At 40.3% G+C, this 15,890-nt stretch overlaps 1 long non-coding RNA gene across 1 annotated transcript; it reads left to right on the top strand.

Annotated features, from left to right (window-relative positions):
- Positions 1-276: 276 nt before the first annotated feature.
- Positions 277-11,575, top strand: LOC120300481. The gene is made up of 2 exons (XR_005554672.1): positions 277-1,624; positions 6,487-11,575. It is a non-coding gene; the product is annotated as an uncharacterized LOC120300481 (long non-coding RNA).
- The last annotated feature ends 4,315 nt before the right edge of the window (positions 11,576-15,890 follow it).

Genomic DNA, 15,890 nt, shown 5'->3' with positions numbered 1-15,890 from the left:
ACTGGGCCCCTCAGTAGGAAAAGGACATCACAAAGCTCTGAGAGTGGCTATATACAAATGTGCTCCGTTTGGTCACGGTTAACTTAAATTACAGTTTATGGAATTAACTGATCCATATACCAACCCCTTGGGTGGGGTTCATATGACACCTTTTGCTAAAACACGATTGGCTAGTTCTGGTTGAATGTGTTGTGCAAATACATACTCTGGGTTTACATAAAAGGCTTTGGGGTAACTGAATTAACCCAGTTTGTCAAATTCATACAATGTTATGAACTATCAACTAAGCAACGGGGTTTCCACACCGTTCTAGGAGAACGAAGTTTGAAAAAAAAGTATTTAATGAAGTGAGTAGTAGATTGGAAAAGCAGTATTTAATGAAGTGAGTAGTAAGTTTGATAAACGCAGTCTTTAATGTTGTAGGAAGTTTGAAAAAAAGCAATACTAAATAGTCTGGAAAAGCAGAATCTGATAATTTGGAAAAAAAAGTAAAGTGAGTAGTAATTTTTTTTTGGGGGGGGGGTGGAACAGTACTTAATGAAGTGAGTTTGGCACGTTGCAACGCAGCTGCTCGATCTGTAACGGAGCATAAACTAGTGTACAGAGGGGAAAGGCCACGCAACCCCACGGCTGCCAGCAGGGCAATTCCCTGCAAAGACCTGTAACCTCCACCGATTCCAGCGGGCCTGTTCTTGCCAGCCGACCCGTCCAAAAGCCTACGCTGCGATCCGCTCCAGGAGATTCCTCCGCTGAAGCGGAGGTATCGGACGCTCGGCCGGAGAGAGAGGGAAAAGCCGGAGCCGTTGGTGAGCTTGTAATAGGAGACAAGCGTCCGTCACTGTGGAGCTAGTAGCAGGGCGGGCACAGCCCAGGAGTAATAGCAAAAGCGAAAGTAGCTGGGCGGCTTGGCGGCAACAGCAGCCGCTTCAACACCGACGGCAGCTGCTTAGCGAAAAAGCAGAAGTTAGTTTAGGCTTACGGGAAAAAAAAAAAAAAAACAATAGCAGGGGGATTCCGGCCTGCCCCAACAGCCCTGATTGGTCGAGATGGGCTTCCCAGGAGGAGAAGGCGGCGGCGGGGGGGGGGTCGTTGATCCTCAGCATAAAATACCCGGGAAGGAGCGGAGCAGAACTGTCCGGAGCGCAGCTTGGTGCGCGCGGCGGGCCGGTTAGACGGCTGTTTCCCTGCAGGCCAGGCGTGGCCCGGCTCCTGCTGACTTTTGGGACGGTCCAGCAGGGCCAAGCAAGACCACCTGCCCGGCGAAGCCGCCTTCTGAAGTCGGCCAGGTGAAAGGAAGGGAGGGAGGGAAGGAAGGAAGGAGGGAGGGCTCTGCAAACGGGGCAGGGGCAGCGGGAGAGCCGCACGTGCTCCTGCAGGTGGGCGCCAGAAACGCGGGAGAAGCGAGACCCGCGAAAGCCCCCGATTCCTCCTGCCGCGTTTCCACCCGTGACTTTTCTATGGGAGTCAAAGCGTTTCCAGGGGTGGACCCTGCGAGGTGACGGCGGCGCGGCTGAACCGGGAGGCGGAAAGGACTTGCCCCCAGCCTTGGGGCCAGGGTGCGGCCGGGTTAAGGAAGCGGAGCGTGGCCTTGAAGCAGCCAGGAGCTGAGCGCCTTCCTGCCAAGGTAGGTTTGCCCCTCATCTTCTTCAGGGTAACCTCTTCTCTCTTTTTGGCCGTGGGATTCCTTTAGTAAGTGCAACGAGTGGGAGCTTCCAGCTGATGGCTGCATCTTGATCAGGCAAGGAAAAATTCCTTCTGGGCTGTGAGGGCCTTTCCTGGTGCATCTGGGCAGGGCCATGAGAGAAGAAGACAGACGTGTGGAGTCATTTATTTCTTTACTCCTCGTCTTGGGTGAAGCGGCCACGATTCATCCCATGGTGCCAAGTCTGGTATTCCCTTTGCCTTGCCAGAAATTAATAGGGTGACCTCAGGCAACCAATCTGCAACATGGGAATAACAGCGATCGTTTTAGAACTGCTGTAAAATGAATCTCAGAGCACCCCCTCATTCCCAGGACCAGAAGTATCCTAGATACAGATGTGCTTCTCAATAAGTAATAGTATTGTACAGGAAAGCAACTCGTACAATAACTAAATAAGATTGTCGCTTGAATTAAAAGGAAACATGTTGATCCAACTCAGTTTATTAGAACTGAATATACAAGTTCTTCTAAGAGCCCTTATTTCTGCCAGTTGCCTACCATATTAAAAAAAAAACAAAGTTGTGTTTTGACTCTCTCCTGCCTCTTATTTATATATTTATTTTTAAGAAAAAAATGTATTTGGGGAGAAATAGAAGCCAAACTGCTGTTATTTGGATGTAAATTACTTCCCCCATGCATTAGGGGAACTTTTTTTTTTTTTTGATGGATTGAAAGTTTGTGTCTTTCAGAAGATGAAGTTTTCCCCCTTCTTGCATTTCCGTTCCAGAAAAAACTGCTATTCTTAGTTTCCTTAGTTTTTATCTGTTGAAATTATGCAACTTTTAAAGACACAGCTTCTTTCAGAAATAGATTCCTATAGATCCGATTTCCCTTCTTGTAGTAAACCTTCCTGCTCTCACATTGAGTATTTTGATTTTTAGGGAAAAAAAACCCTCCCCCAGTGGCTTACCTGGAACATTTTCAGCATCTCTGCTGGAGAAAACACATTTTAAAAAGATGTGAAATTGCTGTCTTTTAAATTGGGGTGCCAAATTGGTGGCATCTAGTTGGTTGGTGGTATTCACTGGTGTTCTTCATAACCACCAGCAGCAATTTATTGCCACCATCTGCACTAAATAATTCTATTAATGTTGTTGAAATCGGCCAGTGAGCTGAATTCAAAAGAAGATTGGATTTCTGCTTTTTTGATTATCAAGGAAAAGGAATTTCATTAGAAACAAGTGGATGATTTTTCCTCTACTAAACAAAAGGTGTTCTCTTTTGCATATGGCCAACCCTATGTGGGTCCTGTTGAAAAAGGAATATTCTTCTGTAGCGCTAATGCCAACTCCAGGCATTTTGTATGTAGGCTTAAGTAACCCCTCACTGAATTAGAGAGCCTTTAATACAAAATTACTCAGTTTAAGGCTAAGCAGAACAAAATGTCCAAATGAGCTGAGGTTTTACACGTTTAGGACGAAGGTATTGGTTCCAGATTTAGTCATAACCTGAAAAGGGGCTATTGAAATCAGCAGCTTGTAAATTAGTCATGAATGACTTCAGACCCATTGATTTCAATAGATTTACTCTTGTTATGACAACGCCTGGATCAAGCCCAACAACCACAGGTTGAATAATGATCCAGAATGATTTGTGTGCAGATTGTTTTCAGGAGTTCAGAAATAGCTTGAGGAGAATTTGGCATGAGACTGTTTCTCTTGTTTTAAAAAAAGAGGAAATTGAAGAGGTAGGAATAATACACTGGTATATATGTGTTCTGTTGATACTTGTCTTTTTGTGTCTTTTTTTTTTTAAATTCTTTTATGCGCCACCTCCTTAAAAGGGTTGGGTTGGCTTTGTGAAGATTAAAGTACAGTTTAGAAAATCTAAGATTGCGGCTATGATCTAAGATGGGAATACTAATAAAACTACATGGCATTAGGTAAGACTACTGGGCTTTTCGGATAGGTGTTGATTTGATCTCACTGAAACATGATGCATATATGATGCAGAGCTCTGTTCTTCATAAAGGGATGTGGTTTTGATGTAAGTTGTGGCTTCTTAGATAGCTGAACGTATCAGAGTTCAGTAAATGTTCACCATATCCTTTTGAGTGTGGCTCACTTTCAAACTAAAAACCTTTTTAGTTTTTTTCAACTGGGCTTTTAAACAGTATTTTCTGGTTTTCTTCTTAAAACTGAAAAATGCACATGCATACAGTATGTGCAAATCTCCAGCCATATTACCAAAGAAACGTATGCAAAAAGTACCTATGTTGAACATCTACAACAGTGATTGGAAATATTCCTCTTTAATGTTATTGAACTATAGTTCCTAGCATGCCTCATTTTTGATCATACCGCTTAGAACAGGGGTCTCCAAAGGTGGCTACTTTAAGGCTTGTGGACTTTAACTCCCAGAATTGCTAGTTGAGGAATTCTGGGAGTTGAAGTCCACAACTCTTAAAGTGGCCAAGGTTGAGGACCCCTGGCTTAGAACATCTGTAGGGTCACTGCTTTCCATCTCTGCTATATAATCCTATATTGCCGTTCCAAAGCAATACCACAGTATTAATGTTTTACGTCATTAATACTGCTACTCCAGTGTTCTTAATCCACATGCCTTCATTATCTACCTAACATGCTAAAATAGGTTAAACTAAAATGAATATGGAGTACTATGGAAGCCTATACTTATAGTAATTGCATTACTCTTTCAGACTTCTTTTAAAAAATGGACCTCTTGAAAGAGAATGTATTCTAAACCTCAGCAACTTTAAGCTGTATGCACTTCAACTCCCACACTTCCCTAGCCAGGATGCTGGCTGGGGAATTCTGGGCATCAACGTACATGCAGTTTAAAATTGCTAAGGTGGAGATATACTGCTTTGAGAAGTTTAATACCGGAAGCAGTGCTGAGAAGTGAAAAAAGGGACTTATGACCATTTTTCACACGACCGTTGCAGCGTCCCTGTGGTCATGTGATCAAAATTTGGACACTTGCGCAACTGGCATGTATTTATGAAAGTTGCAATGTCCTGGGGTCATGTGATCACCTTTTGCAACCTTCTGAGAAGCAGTCATTGGGGAAGCCAGGTTTACTTAACAACCATTTTACTAGGATAACAACTGCAGTAATTCCCTTAACAAGTGTGGCAAGAAAGATCACAAAATGGGCCAAACTCAATAATTGTCTTGTTTAACACTAGCTCAGTTGTGGTCGTAAGTCGAGGATTATCTATAAAATGTGAGAAACTGAACATATTATCCCTGATACTTTTGAAATTAGACAGGGGGCCTGAGAATCCTATAACAATTCTACTAAAAGTACTTAGGAATGTCACTCATTGCTTGTGCCATTGATACAATTGCCAAGCACGTAATGTGAAGCATGTCCCAGTCAATCCAGCGCTTGTTTATAGCACAGTCTCAGGTGGAATCACCTTATCTTATTTTGGAGTGAAGGGTTGAGTCTACAGATTGGAGGGATGAGTGGAAATACCCAGGGAGAGGTGGAAAACCTATGGCCATCCAGAGATTAATGAAATACTGGGCCCATGCTGGCTGATGCTAGTGGTACTTAGACCCTTTCAAGGGCGATATACCTTTAAGAGTTACACAGAAAGGTGCTTTGATTCCTTTTATTACTGGAGCTTCAGGAATTTGTGGAATATGTGTGTTTATTGGAGCCAAGGATTTGGCTGTTGTTAGCGGCCCATTCCCCCAACGCCAATATTTTTCTCCTTCATTGAGGTCCTTCTCTCTGGTCCTCCATGTCAACCCTTCTCATTGTTCCCACAAGAGTCTCTTCCTCTGTAGGTTCTCTTCGTCTCTTATTTCCTGGCTAATAATACAATGGGTACATCTGCTCTGCAAGAGAAAGGGTTATAAGGAAGTTGAATAGCAATAAAAGATTTGAAATATGACCCAGGTAAATCCACTTGGCTGCACCCCAGAGAATACAATAGCTCTGGGGAACTGGGTGGCAACAGGCAGGAGGAAGATCATGGATACACAGGAAGACTCCTCCCCTTCCCAAGTTCAATATTTTTTCTTGTATGCAACATCAATAAGGTGAAAAGGGGATGGGGGAGAAATAATCCATCCCAAAAAGGTTTTGCAGCAGGAATGGATTGTGGCCATGGAAAAGGCCTGTTCTGCTTGCAGAGCAATTATCGAGTTGCTTGCATGAGTGATGTTGGGCTAGATCTCTGATTTGCAAACATTTCTCTCCCGCCATTCAATACTGCATTAGCAACATTTCCAAACAAGTCTTGTGGGCTGAAAGGTGTTCTTGGTACGCTTTCAGGCAGAAATCTTTCTGCACACCTGGTGCTTTCAATCTACAGGTGGCTTGGGCTTCTTATAACGATACCTGAAATGGAATATGTTGCAACACACTGTTAATTAACTGGTGAAAATCATTGCAACAGGATGTGGTGACAGTCAGTTAGCTCGGATAGCTCTGGAAGATTTGACCAATTTATGGCTCAGATCTACCAGAACCTGTTTGCCATTGTCCTAATAACTTTCTGGATCAGAGTTAATCGATTTTGAAGCAGAAGAAGTCTGTGACTTTCCTTACCTATTTTCTGGTTCCTGAATTTCCAGGGATGACACTTTTTGATGGTACCAGAGCACACCTACCGTTCCTAATTTACTTAATCCAAATCAACTAGCAGTCACAGTGGAAATGGTCCGAGCCATCTTGTTTTGATGATGATGAGATGGGTGGCTGATGTGAAAAGGGGACAAAGCTTCAGTCATGTAGTTATGGCTCCTTTATTAGTTTTCTTAACTCTTCTAGGCAGCTAAAGTCTTAATCCAGTATTTTGTTTCCTACAGAGGCCAACGACCTGCCTTACAGGCTCACATGCAGGAGATGGAGGCATAGATGTCTCCTGATATGGCTCTCCGCAACTGGAACTTGGAGGCAAGCTACCCCTCCCAACCGGAAAGTAACACGGAGTCTTCAAGATTAACAGCCCTTAAGAAATGTGTCTGTCAGGAATTTGCCATATTTCTATGTAGGCCATCCATGTTGCCGGTCATCACATCTTATGGTAATGAATCCTGCCACTTCATGATGCACTGTGTGAAGATAAAGATCCGAACCTTGAAAAGCAAGATCTGAGTCTTCAGACGGATATGTATCCAGCTGCTGAGACTTTGAGATGGGTTTATTGACCTTCATTGAGGTTTGTCTACTTGCAGGATTTAAGCATGCAGTGTTACTGTCACTGAAATGATCCTCACACTCTTGCACTGTGCCATACGCGTCGCTGTCCTGTGAGATTTGCAGTGTGCAGCCATGTCTCTCCAGCCACAAAATCCACCTCCTCCTATTTTGCTTTCAATCTGTTACCAGCTTCTGCAAAGGCTTAAGAATGGGCAACGGAATCCCAAAAGCAGCTGTTTTGTTCCATTTTCCAGCTGCCCTTGGATTCCGTTCCTTGCTCTTTTGCCCACTTCTCCAGGATTTCATTCATTCTCTTCTGTAACTTATGGTGTAGCGAACTGTTTGAGGAACCACTGGAAGAAACAATATTTTTTTTAAAAAAATAAAGCACAAAGACCCCATTCTGTTCAATCATGAGAACTAGAAACTTATTTATAAAATGATAGGCAATAAATTCAACATACACCAAAAAAGTCTGAGCTGGCTACCCCCAAGAATAATGGATGCTGCAGGACAATCTGTTCAGTGGCAACAAATTAGACTTTGATTTAAACAGACTGGTAGTTCTTAAATCAGCTAAATATCAAGGATGAAGTAAATGTTGGGTAGAAGCATGAAACGTAGTAGTAGTAAAAAAAACCATGTTTTCCTCCTGGCTGATTCAATCTCGGGAATAATCTTGAAAGGTGAATTTTGCTGCTGTTCCTTCATGAGCTGCACAGTCAACTTAAGGAACTAATTTCAAAGTCATTGCCATTTGGGGGTGGCCTTCCCTACATGTATTAAGACTGTAACTCCTAGAAATCTTAGCTTATTTGGAGAGTGTCAAGTTGGGAGAAGATGATCTTTGCCATAACACTAATTCATGGACAATTGGTCTCTCAGTGGCAATTCCTCACTTGTTCGGGATAGCTGTCCTGGTGCATAGGGTTTTGTGGACTTCCCGAGAGCACACAACAGCCTGTGGTTGCCAAGTGTTGTGGTCACATGACAATTTTTGTCTAAAGACTACTTTGCTCAGCAACAACAATTCCAGTCCCAGTTAGGGTCATTAAATGACTACCTGTACTTCCAATGGAATATTAGTGAGGGAGCCTCCTCTCTGTTGAAGGTGGGAGCTTTGGTAGGAGGTGAAAGGGAACAGACTGAGTGTGGGACTGTTGATAGCTTGAGTTACAGCATTGTGTGTGTTTGTGGAGGAGGAACTCCTTCAGGTTTCCTCATACTTTTCTGTGCAGTGGTGATAACAAGCTATTTCCTGGGCAGAAGTCAGTAGAGCTGGGGCCTGCAGATGTTGCAGTAGGCTAGAGTTCCCTTTAAGGCAAAGTGAGCAGGATGTAATGAAGCAGGCATGAATTTTCCCCAAGTTCAGAGGAAACGAAATAATGAGTTTGGAAATGGCCTGGCTGAGTGGGCCTAGTGCCTGGGAGGATAGTATTTATTATTTGTCTTTTCTTGGGCTTGGAAACTGAGCCAGATCAGATCTGGTTACTCCAAAGACAAGGCTAAACTCTGAAGTGAGAAAAAATTCTCCAAGTGAGGCAGTGGTAAACCACTTCCCCGTTGCTGCCAGGAAAACGATGTGAATTTGGTCAAGTAATCAAGGGATTGATTAATTTCTAAGTAACCTAACGAGTAATCTGAAAAGTGAGTTTTGCTGCTTCAGAGGGGTCAATCTGGATTTAGATACCTCAGAACATGTCCTATGCTCATTGTGAGGCCAAAAGAGTTCTTTCAGCATGACTTTATTTCATTCATTCATTCATTCAATTTCTATAGCCTCCCCTTCACACCAAACAAGTGACTCTGGGTGGCATACAATAAACCTAAGCAGTCAATAAATACCTAAAACCATTACATTATTAGAACACATTAAAGCCATAAAAAAACTATAAAAATAGAGCATGAGGTTCTAACTAACAAAATAAAACACACCATCCTTGGAGGCAAAACTGAGGGATGAGAAGGTGCTTTCAATCATGCCAATTTGTGTACTCGTCAAGGAGTGCTTTCCAAAAAAAAAAAAAAAATGTGTAGGGATACAGTTATTTTTCTTCCTGATCAAAAATGAAGGCAGATGCCTCTACTCTGCCAAAATAAGCTAACATCCTGAGCCTCTTGTCCAAATCTGAGCCTGACTGGGATGCTTATCATTTTCCCAACAAAGGGGGCTGTATCCTTAAAACTGCTACTGTTTCCCTCATCCTTTAAAAGGTAGGAAAGCTCTTGCACCCAATATCACTGGGCTACAGAGACTTGAAGAGAGTTCTGTAACAAGGTAGTCTCTGACTTAAGATTGATCACCATTTGAAGTTACAACTAGCCTCCCCAGGGTTATTTAGTGCCCAGTTTCAAAATTCCGACTCCCAGTCATGGGATCATATTTTGGATGTTTGGTAACTGAGCGAAATTTAGAGCTGTTTGCAGCGCTCTGTTATGTGATCATGATTTGCAATGTTTATTTCTGTTTCCAACAAAAAAAATGCCCATTGGGTGCAATGGGTTTGCTTAATGACTCTCAGGTTCACTTGCTACAAAAGAGGTTGTAAAATCAGTTACGTGGTAACTCACTTAACTATCAGCATGAGTTACAACTGTAAGTCTGACTTCAATTCTCTAGCTTGCATCATAAATAATTACTATGGATGCTTGTTCTGGGATAAGAGATCCCTGGTGCCTCAAGATTTTGCTGAACGACAGTTCTCCATAGGGTTGAAAGGGCAGGGTAAGGCTGTTGTGAGGACTGACATCATTCTACCCCTTTTACAGAGTCAGCAGGAAAACAGCTGAAACTTCTCATCAAAATGGGGAAAGCCCCCAAATCCAGTGCTTGGTCCTCGCATATTAATTGTGACGAGAAGGAATCCTGAGGGTAAAATTTTCTTCAGGGTTGTCCCACTTGATAATTTTTCCTCATGGATGGCATTTGAACATTTTTTTTTCTTCCCCAAACGAATTGAGTTGATCCTAAAAAAAACAGCCCAGTTGCCTCTTGAAAAAGCACCTTTGGGATAACCATGACGTGGATGACTGAGAATCTCCATAGACAAATTGAGGTGATGCGAGATAAAACTGTAATTCCCCCAAATGGAAGGCATTTCTGCTCATTGGGGGAGGGGATCAGAAGGTATAGACTGAAAGGCCCTTGGGCAAACTCTAGCCCAATGGGAACTGGGAGGAGGGTTTTTTTTTCAATCTTTGACTGTGTTGTCATTAAATTAGATTTAATGCCAAGGTATGTGCTTCAGATTAGCCTTGTTGAGTTTGGTGTTCTCCAAATGGATTGAATGCAATCTTCCTGGCTGTAAAATGAGGCCTGATACCTCTGGTAGACATTAAGTTGGGGTAAGTAGCCTCAAAGTCTCATGTGGGAAAAACATGCCTTTTTTTTTTTTTTTGAATGGATGATTTGTTGGGCTTGTCAAGTCAAATTACTCATTGCAACTGATCCAGAATGTTTTTTTCAGTGTCTGCCTTTTTATTTGACATATTTCATTAGTGTTGCTTCTTCTCTTAGGAATAGGTAGACAAGGCAAAAAGCAGGAAGAGGGATGCATGCATGTGGGAACACCACCACCATGAATCAGGTATCTAGATGCTCAGGTCTGGAGGAAGATTCGGGAGGAGAAATTGCCAAGGAATGACACGATCACTCCCGCTGAGCGAGTGGACACAGAGCCACGGGGCTGTCGTGTCTGTCCTCAGCTTTTTCCAAGATCCCAGATGAGCCCATGAAAGGGACTGGAAGCATCTGCTGTTGTGTGATGCTATTTGTGTCTGGTCTCTTATTTACAATAGTTTTAATCCCAGTAGAATAACTGGGAGCAAAGAGATTGTGTTCAGACAACACTTAAGTCAGTTAATCCATTGCTTGTTTGTATACTACCCTGAACCATACACCAATAAATTGCATTTTAGCCTAATGTGTGAACAGAGTCGTCATAGCCGCCAAGAATAGATACAATTTTCCCTACAGTCATTTCCATATCGATGATTTTTAGCATACAGGTAGTCCTTGATTTAAGTTAAAATGGTGTTGAAAAAAGTAACTTAGAACCCATCCTCAAAAGTTACAACCATCACATTACCCCTGTGATCACAGTTGCAATTTGGGTGCTTGGTAACCACCTTGCCTTTATGATAAATGCAGTGTCCTGCGGTCATGTTATGATTCGTGACCTTCCCAACCAATTTCCAATAAGCAATAAGATGGATTTGCTTAATGACCACATGATTTACTTAATGACTGCCATAAAAATGGTAGTAAAATCAGGTCTGGTAATGTGATGACTTGTTTAATGACCAAATCACTTAGCAATTGACCATAATACTGTAATATTTGCTTTTATAATTGATTCATCACCATGAATGATGCTATAAAGTGGTATAAATCGTTATTTTGGAATAGCCTCAAATTGCATAATGTTACACAATAAGGAAAAGAGAAGGAAAACCCTTAAGAGTTTTACACTTTGGATATCATGCCCAAGGCAATTTCTAGCATCTTAACATTAATACTATATAGCATGAAGTAGGGAACTTTAACGTTTTATGAGAAAATATAATTACAGTGTAGACAATTCATTATTGATTTAAAAGCAAAAGCAAACAATGAAATGGTTGGGGTAATAAATTGGTTAAATGTTTAAACAAATATACCCAAGTTTTGCTACTTATTCTGACTGGTGTATACATAGGCCGAAATAGGAATTATCTTGTAACATTACTGTTTGCTAATAAAATACTTATATTAAAGGGTAAGCATTGATTACTTTAGGTTTGCATATAGTAGTGGGGAATCCAACATTTTTGTAAATGACAGAGGATGTACACCTGTAAATAAAAAAATCGTCCAGATTCTCCATGTTTCTGAAATCACGAAATTATAAACAGGAATTCCTGCCCTGATATCTTCCAGGTGCATTTAATGTCAACATCCACCATTTTAATAATTTGACCATGCCAGACAAATGGTAAGTAACCATGCAGTGCTGTCTTTTGCCCAAGTAGAATATTGGTAAAATTACCTCAAAATTATTGCTTTGATGGCTTCCCTGGCAGGACTCCAGTTTGAAGCCATTATCCAGCCTTGTCTTTTAACTGGAAAAAACTGGCAGAGTGAGTTTTGTGGATAAAATAATATGAATGCTTATTATTGACTGCCATGTTCCCATAATAGCTATTTATATTAGTACCTCCAATCTTAAACACTGATTTAGAACCAAACACAGATTTGGCTATGAACCAATTGCATTTTTGCCCAGGGTGTTACGGTCATGGTGAGTCAGCCCTTCCATTATACAAATGGTAACAGTAGCTAAGGAGGCAGATGCTGAGGATGGAATAAAGAATGGTAGCGACTGGGCAGATGAGAGAAGCAACATGGTGGTGAAAGAGTCATGACTTAGAAAAGCCAGTCTGCTGCCATCTTCCATGAGTGGTGGTTTTTATCTATCCAACGGTTCAGATTGTATGAGTTAATGAAATTTATGGGAAAAGGCTGTTCTCTACCCTTTGTCACCTCTCCAGTTGAAGCGAAAGGAACTCAAGATGGCGCTAATTGTTACTGTTTCTGGACTGAGACTGAAGAACCAATTTCCTTTGTGCATTTATTCAGAAATGGACACGTTCCACTAAGTCAGTGTTTCTCAACCTTGACCATTTTAAGGCATGTGGACTTCAACTCCCAGAATTCCACAGCCAGCAATGCTGGCTGTGGAATTCTGGGAGTTGAAGTCCACATGCCTTAAAATGGTCAAGGTTGAGAAACACTGCACTATGTTTACTAATCACGCATAGGATTGTGGTATAAATGGGAACTGAACAGCAACTATCAGTAATAGAATAATAATACAATATTGTTAATTAATAATAAAAAGTTTTTTTGTTAATTGCATCTTAGATACACAATTATCCATTTTGAAAATGTTAAGACAAAACTTCGCATTTTTAAAAGATGAGAACAATCCAAACTTACCTGTACTAGGGCCTCAGATGGTAGCATTATGTCAGTGGGTTAACTGTTCTACTCGACACTTGTGACAGTTTTCATTGCTGCAACCATCCGCACATCACACACCCCCTCCAGAAGGGTGCCAATTATGAGCATGCAGAGAAGGACTGAACACCCAACATCTTCCACCACTGCTGACAGTCAGTAGTTGGTCTGGGCTAAGCAGGAAATCTCAGATCATCTCTTGACTGTGGATGGTGTAGGGGAATTTCTTTCCCTTTTCTTGTTAGTGTCTCACAACCGAAAGAAAAACAGTGAAATAAGAATGGAAAAGTAGAATGAAGTTATCTGTGAACTCGGTGCTAAAAAAATAAAATATGTATTGCTGCTCAAAAAAAAGCCTGAAATTTGTGATCTATCTTTTTTCAAGGGAATCCGAACTCTGCTTCCTGATTTGTAACAATATTTTTGCTTCTGCTGTTTAGGGGGGAAATGTAGCACACAGAATTTTCCATAGTAGAAAATTATCATCTTCGTTGATTTATATTCCCCAGCACTGCGCAACCCTTGTGTATTTGGGATTGGGCGGCATATAAATAAAATTAAATACAAATAAAATTAAATACAAATATTAACTCATAAACTTTAAATTTATTTGCATTCCTCAAGGTTAAAAATACAAAAAGGAAGAAAAGGACTTATAATGCTGAATTTACAGATAGTGCAAATCGGATGAAAAACTTTGGGGATGACTCTTTCTAGTCTTTCCAAATGTTGCTGCTAGTTTTTAATCTCTCATAGTCCTAAGAAGAAAGCATTGGCAAGTCATTTCTGAAATCTTACTAAGAAAACTGCAGGGACTTGTTCAGATAATTGCCAGAAATCAGCACTGACTCAAAGGCACCAAAAAGAGAAATAAAAATGATTAAATATATAAGCAATCCTATTCAACCAAATTTGGTTCTGTCTTAGGCTTACTTACTTTTAGGTGTGCATTCCTGGGATATTATTCAAATGCAGTCAAGCACCAGAAATCTATTGCTTTCACTTATTCTAATTCTGCTTGCTCTGAAGAGCTGAATGCCAAGTAAGACTCAAATATGGTGGCAAAAACCCTTTACACATTCAGTGAATGTGGTGTTTGAAATATCTAGCAATACTGTACATAGAGAATATCCCTTTAATTGGCAAGGAAGAGCTGATTAGGTGGAGAAAATAAGAGGAGCACCCTAATTTCTCAGCCTTGTGTCCAAGAAGGAGAAGGAATTCTGGCTTTCAGAAACCAGCTATTAAAGCAATAATTAATTCACTTGGTGAATATTGAAAGGTGTGAAAAAGTTTTTATTTGATATCTGGATTTGAACCTATGCTTTTGGAATTGGGGCCACTGGAGAAAAGTAGAAAATGAGAGAAGAGGTTTAGATCCCTTAGATCAGGAATTTCTTGTTTTGGCCTCAATAGTTGAATGTTTTTAAAGGATTATTTTAATTAAAAGGGAATCTTAAAAAACATCATAAAGTGCTGACTATACTGAAAATTTATTTTGCACATATGGTTTTAAAAATGAAGCAGCCAAGGCCATGTAAGAGACAAAACAAAAGATTGCTGTTGAGATCAAAGAGGCTCGGCAAGTATAATCTTTCTTCCCTCTGAGTGTCTGATAAGCTGTAACCAAGCAAAAAAAAAAAAAAGCAATATATATCTTTTTCTGCTGGGAAAAAAAAGCAGAAAGAGAAGTGGATGCTTATAATCCACTTAATTGCTTTGTCTTTGTGTGGCATGCTCCTTCAAATATTCTGGACAGTTTGTGCTTTGCCTTGCTTTGCTGCCCAAACATTGCTAAAGCCTCAGTTTCCTTCAAATAGAACTTGGCTTGTAATAATTACATCAATAAACTAATGTTGTTTTTTCAAGAACCAAATTGAAATGGTTTGTTATTGTCTTCTGGAAAATATTTTGGATTTCTCAAGCCAGCCTCCTAATGGTCCAAATTCTATTTGACCAAGCTGAGCTTTCTTCAAAATTATTCAAGGCCATCTAGGTGCTATCCCAAATCACTCCCATAAATATGTCTCATTTTATGCACGTTGTGTTTTCACAAGCCTCTCTCCAGTAAAAGATTCAAAAGCAAATTTACATGATGAATTAATGGACATTATTAACTAGGCCAATAGCATCAACAAAGGACAACTTTATATGTTGCTCTTTGTTGGCCATCTGTGTGGATTATGTAGCAGAAAAAGATACAGTTATAAGTATTACCCGTATATTGCACTGAATGGCTAAAAGCTTAAAGACAACAATGACGAAAATATATCTAACTATAGAAAATGTCACAAAGGATTGATGTCTTTGGTCTTCAAAAGGTCTTGAGGTCTTGAAAAAACTTCAAATATAGAAATTCAATGCAGATACATATGGTAAGCTTTGGATATTCAATAAAAATATGAAATATACAAACAAAAACTATTTCATTATCCACATTTCTGTTTGTATTACTTTTGGTCTAACAATAATGTTTTACTGTTGGTTTTGATAGCTTTCAAGTTTCCTCATGCTTCTTATGAATGAATCTATCTAATAAAAGATAATGCTTATGCTTATGTGATCAAACCTATTCACACAAATCCATATAAATAGACACATTTCCACCTCAGAAAAACTTGACAGCCAAAAACATGCATTTGGAAACAATATATGTAGTCCTTGACTTACAACAGTTTAATGACTGTTTGAAGTTACAACGGCAGTGAAAAAAGTGAGTTTTTCCCATGACCATTACAGCATCCCCATGGTCACATGATCAAAATTCAGACACTTGGCAACTGACTCATATTTAAGATGATTGCAGTGTCCCTGGGTAATATGACTACGTTTTGTGACATAACAAGCAAAGTCAATGGAAAAGTCAGATTCACTTAACCATGTTACTAACTTAATTACTGCAGTGATTTGTTTAACAACTGGCAAGTCATAAAATGGGTCAAAAATTCATTTAACAAATGTCTCACTTAGTAACAGACATTTTGGGCTCAATTGTGGTCATAAGTCAAGGACTACATGTATATGACTTATTATCATGCTGAAGTGAATAGCAATGAAATGGCTTTTCTTGAC

Source organism: Crotalus tigris, unplaced genomic scaffold, assembly GCF_016545835.1.
Source record: "Crotalus tigris isolate CLP2741 ecotype Arizona unplaced genomic scaffold, ASM1654583v1 scf7180000024342.5246164, whole genome shotgun sequence".
NCBI classification, from domain to species: Eukaryota; Metazoa; Chordata; class Lepidosauria; order Squamata; family Viperidae; genus Crotalus; species Crotalus tigris.
This window is presented reverse-complemented; position numbering and strand designations above follow the sequence as displayed.